This window comes from Macadamia integrifolia, chromosome 12, assembly GCF_013358625.1.
Source record: "Macadamia integrifolia cultivar HAES 741 chromosome 12, SCU_Mint_v3, whole genome shotgun sequence".
NCBI lineage: Eukaryota > Viridiplantae > Streptophyta > Magnoliopsida > Proteales > Proteaceae > Macadamia > Macadamia integrifolia.
This window is the reverse complement of record NC_056568.1, coordinates 27722919-27731124: the sequence shown is the minus strand read 5'-3', so window position 1 is coordinate 27731124 and position 8206 is coordinate 27722919.

The following is an 8206-nucleotide window of genomic DNA, read 5'->3' as shown; positions in this document are numbered from 1 at the left end:
CGGTGGAACGACAGAGAGAGAGCTTGCAGCGGCGTGAACGACGGAGCTTGCAGCGACGATGGTGGAACGACAAATAAAGGGAGAGAGCTTGCAGCAACGTCAACGACAGAGAGCTTGCAACGGCATGAACAATGGAGAGAGAGATGAGGGCAGACGGTTGTTCGGCAAAAATGGGGGAGACGGATGCGAGAGCCAATCGGCAACTAGCAAGCTTCAAAATGGGGGAGGAAGTGCTGCAAAGGTTAGGGTTTTGTGAAAGGCATAAAGGGTACGTTGGAAATCGTCGGGAATGATTTTATTAAAATGCCCCATATTGTTCCCTTTTTTTCAATATGAAATGATTTTTTTTCATATGATTTTGAGAATGATTTTTTTATTACTATTTCTGCAGTTTTTCTTTTTCTACTTTTTTTTCAAAAAAATTGAAACACATTAAAAAGGTTGCCAAACAGTTTTTTACGTTTTTTAATTCTATTGAAATGAAAAAATAGTAAAAATGTTTTTTTAGAACGATACTAAACGGGCTCCTAGTTCAAAAAATGGTATAATTGCTACATCATCATTCTATGTGGCATAGTAAAGATGGGCCATTAGGCCAAATGAACGATATGCATAACTAATGTTATAACATATGTTTTTTACAAGGTTAGAAGTTCTTAGAGCCCATTGGTTATGTATCCAAAGTATTAAACTTACCAATAGTATAATTATATTAGTGAAAAAAAATCTATTAGATTTTGGGGAAAATCTCATTTGAACCGGTCACTATGAGAAGTTTACCAGAGTGGCTCATCTTCATTATGCCATATGGAATGACGATGTGGCTATTTTGATTGTTGGATAATAGTATATGGTCTGGATTAGTCAGGTGTTGAATTTTAGAGCCTAACTAATTACCCTTCCATATATTGGCATTCGTACTCATCTATTATTCATGTATCCTCCCATATATTTACATTCGACCTCATCTATTCTCCACGTACACCTATTACATTCTGACCATAATTCTGCATTTTTGCATAGTCTTGGATTTTCAAACCTCTATTATGTCATTTGATAAATTTTGCTTGGCTTGAAATTTTTTGTGTGAACAAGGGACTTTAAGATCTACATGTCCATAAAAATTGGGCCCTCCGATCAATCATGTGGTAAATATTTAGAACATTCCAACCCAGGTCATTTTGAAAAATTTACCCTATTTTTTATATAAATATTTCAAATTTTAAATAAGAAATTGGGTCATCTTGCTCTAACTGTCAAAGCTTGAACCCATCTTAGTTTTGAGTTCAAATGACCTCATGTTCAAATTTGGTTTGGACAAAAATATTCTTGCCTTAAATTTTCACACCTAATCTAACATATTGTCCATCCCATACTATTTTAAAGGGAGGGAATCTACACACTGCTTGCATGTATTGAATCTTCCCTATCATCCTTATACAAGAGAGAGAGATCATAAATATACAAAACCCACATGATCATGAATAAAAAAGTGATAGAGAAACGGGAGTATAAGAGACGTACACACCATGGCATGTACATCTTTTTTCCATAGTTGAATTAAGGAAAAAGTCTGGGTATACAGCCGTGCTGCCCAAATTGTGTTAACCTCTATCCCTCATCCCATGGAAAGACATACATGTCCATCACAGCCCATGTGTGTCTCATACTCTCATTGATTGGAGCCATTAGCTATAAGAAAGCAAGGGCTGCGTGCCCAATTATCTCCACCCTTTAATTAAAACTTCAAATCTAGATTAATGTGAACTGGCCCAAAGTAATACTCAGCTGATTTTTTTTTTTTTTTTCTTCGAAGAAAACCAAGAACATTACATATTGATCAAACTGCTAACAGATAAGTTTTCATATGAGATCCTAGTTCTACAATCCATAGCCTTACATGCAAACCTCTTAACAAGTTGAACAAGGTCATCATTTTTTACACAAAACATAGGTTTAGAGAGGTAACTGTCCAGTTCAATTCTACTTGATAATGTGGTCCATGGCCACTTCAAAAAAAGGTTAGGCTTCATTAGATGTTCAAGTTCTTCCAAATCAGTCCATATTCTATCCACGTCCCTTCCTTGCTTTACAGATTCTCCTATGCCATGTAGTACTCCCTGGGCTACTGCCTCAAAAGCCTCTCCTGTCATTGCAAAATTTCCAATTAAAAATAAACAAATATTTTGAGTACAAAGGGAAGTTGCCCATCCTGAGATATTAAGAGACCAGTTTGACATTGCAGTTACGACCAGAACATGTTCATTTAAAAAAAATTGTTGAGATATATTGGGAGGCATTGGTTCCCTAACAATCATTGAATGAGCAGTAGACGGTTGTCCCAAATGTAAAGAAAACCATTTGTGTACCTGGTTTATTACAAGAATAGGATCTGGGGATTTTGAAGTTATAGAAACCATGTTTCTATGCTTCCATAGAAAATAACAAGTTATGATAAAACCGGTAAAGAATCTGACTAAGTCAGCCTTAGGAATTGTACCCGAATTAAATAAATACATTATTAAAGCATTGAAAGATGAAAATCTGAAGAACTCTACTCTTAAACCCAAGGGACCCATTGCCCAGATCCTTTTCGTGAAATCATAGGTAAGGAAAACATGTTGAGTGTTTTCCTGTTCCCTATGACAAAGGCCACAAGTGGTATCTAAATCCATCCATTTGTGCAAAGTCTCTTTAGAGGGGAGTCCATCCATAGCCATTCTCCAAAAGAACAGCTTAAATTTGGGGTGAATTTTGAGTTTCAAAAAAAATCGCCACTATTTAGAGCATAGAGACAAACAAGAACACCTGTTAGAACACCAACATGTATTAGTATGCAAACAATTTGTAAGGAATTGAGTAGTTATCTTTGTTATTAGTACCCCTTTCTTTGATACATGACACCACCATCTATCAGTATTAGGAGTTATAGGAAGCTTGGAAATCAACATTGTTATATGGATAGGCAAAATGGAAGATAATAAGGATGTCTTCCATTGACCACCTACCAACAAGGCACTAACATTTTCAATTTGAGAAGAACATGCCTGGTGTGTTAGAGTTAAGACACGATTAATTTCAGAAATAAAAATCCAAGGATAATGCCAGACAAAAGTATTAGTCTCATTACCCACTCTTCGATAAATCATGTGCTTTAAGGTAGGGAGAATACTTACAATGGCATTCCAACAAATGGATCCCCTAGATTTAAGAGTATGGGGGTCAAAAATGGATTTGTTGTGGAAATACTTAGCCTTGAGCATGCAGGCCCATAGACTATGAGGGTTGGTAAGAAGTTGCCATCCTTGTTTGAGAAGAAGAGATTTGTTCTGAGTTTCAGAGTCACGTAATCCCAAACCTTCCATTCTTTTAGGTAAACAAATCTTCTTCCACCCAATCAAGTGTGCCCGTTTTTGTGAAGGGGGATCACCATTCCAAAAATGTGAGTAAATCGAATCAAGCTTCCTGCAAGTAACTTTAGGTAATGCAAAGCAAGACATTAAATACGATGGAATAGAAGATAAAGTTGATTGGATAAGAGTGGATCTACCCGCAAAGGTTAACAATTTAGCCTTCCAAGTGCTCAGTTTTTGTTCCAATCAACGAACCAAATTATTGAAGTTGGTCAATCTAGCCCTGTGGTGATACAAAGGCGTACCCAAATAACCTTTATCAAGGAGGCATTTCCTGGATTCCCATAGATTGACACAACACCACTTTTTCTGCTGGTGACACATTAGCACTAAAGGCCAAGCCACTCTTCGAGAAATTTTCGAAAGACCAGATAGTCATTAAAAAGACCAAAAATACACTTAATAGTGGATAAATCCTCATGAGTGGCTCTGCAAAAAATAAATGTTTCATCCGCAAAGAATAAATGAGAAATCTCAGGGGTTTGTCTAGAAATCTTAGTAAGTCTAAAGAGATTAAGATCCTTATAAGTACAAAGCAAACGGGATAGGCCTTCCATGGCAACAATGAACAAAAAAGGGCTCAAAGGACAACCCTGCCTGATGCCCCTAGATGATTTGAAAAAATTAAAAGCAGAACCATTGAGTTTAATAGAAAACGTTGGGGAAGAAATGAGGGTTTTTATGAGGTTTTTCCACCCAGGGCCAAAACCTAAAAAGTTAAAAATAGCCAACAAGAAATTCCACTCAAGCTTATCATAAGCTTTGGCCATGTCAAGTTTAATAGTCACAAAACCTGATTTACCTTTTTTCTTTTTAAGAAAGTGAAAAATTTCCTGAGCAATGAATACATTATCAGTAATCTGTCGCCCAGGGACAAAAGCAGACTGGCATGGAGAGATAAATTGGTCCAAAAGAGGTTTAATTCTTGAGGCAAGAATCTTTGCAATTATCTTATAGGAAACATTGCACAAGGTGATGGGTCTAAAATTAGTAGAAATATTATACTAATTTTTTCTTTTTAAGTACAAGGGATAGGAGTAATAGGAGAGTCTGAAAAGAAAGTATTAGAATCGAACATATGTATACTTGGGAGCCCAGGGATCAGAGAGTGATCTCACGGTTGGGAGAATCTTGGCACGAAATCCTATATGTTTTTCTTTTCTTTTGCTAATACTAAACACCCCTATGTGAGTGGCCCAAAATGTACCTATTGGGAGTCGAACTTAGGACATCCAAGTTTATGACTCGTATTAAGTTCGTTGCTCATCAACTATGCTACTCCCTTGGGTCAGAAATCCTATACATACACAACCTAGATTTGAGCCCTCAACTTGGGCAAGGAATAGAAATTCAGCCCTGATTCTCCCCCGTTCTCCTCTGTACGGCACAGTAGTTCGACACGTAGCTTTTAGAGATTGTGTAGTCTAATGTGCTATAAGAGCCCGATCCCATTCCCCACATCCTCCCCTCTTTTTGGTGTCTTTTCATTGATAGTGCCTTTATAGATGCAAAAGAAAAAGAAAAATTTTCATGTTTTCAGGCTACACAGTCGGTGTCATATGTGGATCCAAATTAAGCCAAACTAAATAATGAGGATATGAGATGGTTTGGTGATATTTAGCTAAGCAAATTCTTGTAGCTGTTGCTATCCGACTATGCGCACCTTGGATGGGCATTGGGCAGCGACAGAGAGTCCCCACCGCACGCTATCCAAACCCCGCCTACCCATTAGAAACAAATTCACACACACAACCACAGATATAAAAGTAAGGGAGAGGGTTTAAAAGGTAAAATGATCCTACGTCAGCACGGGCATGATTTTAAGTATTGGCATCTAACGATATGTAAAGATTTGACAAGTGTTCGATTCTGATATCTGGATGATACAATATTGGATGAATGGTATAGATTGATATTGATAAAAAAAAAATCATTTTTTAAAGTAAAGCAAGTATATTTCTGCTCAATATACATGATCCAACATTGATCCATTCCGATATCATAATGGTTTTGGGGATTGATACCTGTTTCGATGCAATGCTCTAAAACCATGAGCACGGGGTCAATGGCAAAGTGTAGAAGTATTAATAATGGCTTGATTTCCATCTTTCATAGGGTGGGATAGTCATTTTGCTCCCCATATCTAGTAAAATTAGGTTTTCTTCTTTCTAAAATAAGATAGTTATAAATCTGTACTTCGATTTCTAAGTCTTCTCTCACCATTTTCTTTTTCAGCTATTTTGTCCTTTTAATTTTAACTGTAGTTAGTAACTATCTTTTTTCTTTGAAAAAGGTATTCATCACATTGTCGTGAAGGTTGAAAATACCCCTCATTGGTGCACGATGCCTCATGGATACTATTTCAACCTCTCAATTAAAAGATTCTCCCTTGAGGTTGACAATGTGGTGAAGAAAAACTTGGTCCATTTTTAATCAATAATGTACCTTGTTGTCACCATGGTCGTAAAGTGGAAAACTTGCAACCTTCGTTCTAATTATCTTTTGTTTTATTGTCAAAATTTTATTTAATTCAAATTTAAAAAAAAAAATTAAAATAATTTGAAAGTGACTTAGTAATATACGTCACTTTTAAGGTTTCCATTATCCATATTAGATACAAAATTTACCCTCGTGGAAAAGCAGAAATTTGTTATCTAAAAAGGCAAACATGTTACATTGCTAAATCTTTTCCATGACTTTGGTCACAATTAGATTATTATGGTTTTATTGCATGGTATGGAATCATGTGTCGGTTATTTTGATATCAATACTAAAATCAAAATGAATCGGATTGTTTTACCTCTAAAAAATTCAATTCCTAAGCTTTTCTAACCATCTACCCTCAATCATGCCGATAACATCAATACAATATCAATTTATAGGGTATAGGGGAACAGTGGGGGATATTATTGATAATTCGTAAATAATGACAGATCATAGCGCAACAATCCACCGCTACGGTCTCCACTTAAATTGTAGCTGCACAGATAGGGAATCAAACCTGGGACCATGCGCCTATCCACTCAATCTTCAATTTGCCCTAACCATCTGGGCAACCCACTGATGGATTGACAGACCATTAAGATTCTTATGAGTGTAAGGAAAACTTCCCTTTATTTTTTGGCAAAAGCCTTTGTGCATGCTCGTGCATAAAACATAGGGTATGTTTATGGTGCACCCCCTCAGCCCCATCCGATGGTTGTGTATATGATCGTGCATGATGCACGATCATGCATAAAACTTCTCCCTTTACTTTTATAGCATTCATCTATTATATTACAAATAACCTTTTTCAATAGTTCCTCTATGGGTTATCTTTTCCATAATTATGCTTCTCAAAAAATAAAAAAATAATAATAATAAAAAGAAGAAGAAGTAGTATAATGCTTCATTTTTTGCCACATAATAGTATATGATTTGGCCCATGTGATAGAAGAACAGACAAATATCTCATCGGTACAATTTAAATTTTCAACTTAAAATGAGTAGAGAAAATAGATAAATTTACAAAAGATGCCATTTTTTATTTTATATTCATCTCTATTTGATTGTATTTTGGTAATTTTACTAAAATTTTAAATCAAAGTTCGAACAAATTTCCTCACTTACATTGGACTAAAATTTGATCATTTAAATCTATGTGAAATCCTCTATCAGATGAACTAACCTATATACTATCTTTATCAAAAAAAAAAAAAGATCTATATAAATAATATAACATTATACTTGTGACATCTGGAAAGACCCATGTCAATTGGAGTAATATAAAAAGACAAAAAAAAAATGGCCATGAAACTTATCAAATTAAATCTAGAATTGTGTGCACACCACCTGTTCAAAAACTTACATACCTTTAAATTGACAAGTGGAAAGAGATTGATCTACATGGACCACAACCCTAACACCAAAATCCTATCTTTAATTTTGAGGTAGCATTAGCAGCAACATGGGGACAGAATTATTGAGGCATTCCATTTTAAGAAATAATCATGGTCACATAGAAGAGAGTAAAAGAGAAGGTGGATGCTACCCTACTGGGTGGCTATAGATTATATAGATACACTTAAAATAGAAATACGTTACGTCACTTCTTTTCCTATTTGGGAAGTGGGTTCTTATGTTCAGTTCAGTGGGTATTTCAGATTGTGATCCCTCAAATCTTCAGTGGGTGACGTCAAGAAAGTAGACACAAAACGACAGAGTAACTTTTGTATTGTAAGTTGGGATTATTCATGGAGAAAGAACCTCTTCTTAGGGTATGTTACCTGCAAGGGCCTCGCAGACTAACTTCCCCCTCCCTACACCCCAAGGGCTCTCACTTTACTGAGGTTTTAAGGAGGTAGGCTGACGTAAGGCTTTATGGGCCTGAATCGACCCAAAACCCCCAAGTGCATGCTCGCTATAACCTTATCATAAAAATAAATAAAAGGGTAAAAAAGTTATCTTTTATAGAGTATGGCTGCTGGGAGAGGTCAATGAAAATATAATTGAAAGCATCAATAAGGTGAATATTTTAATATTTTATAAGAGATTGGATGATCCTTTCGCTTCTCTCGGTATTTAGACATAGCCTCTATACCATCGAGAAAGTTCCCCTCTATCCCCTCCATAAATAATAAATAAATAAATACAGTCCATAACCAAGTCCTAAAGTTTGACAAAAGATTTGGGACAAATCAGGGTGTCACCATCTTCGGTGAGACCTAATTTTGTTATCACTTGCCATGTGGTGTATGGATCGATGTCTATATGCTAAAAGATCTCCTTTTTTATTTTCTCCTTTTTTTTTTTTT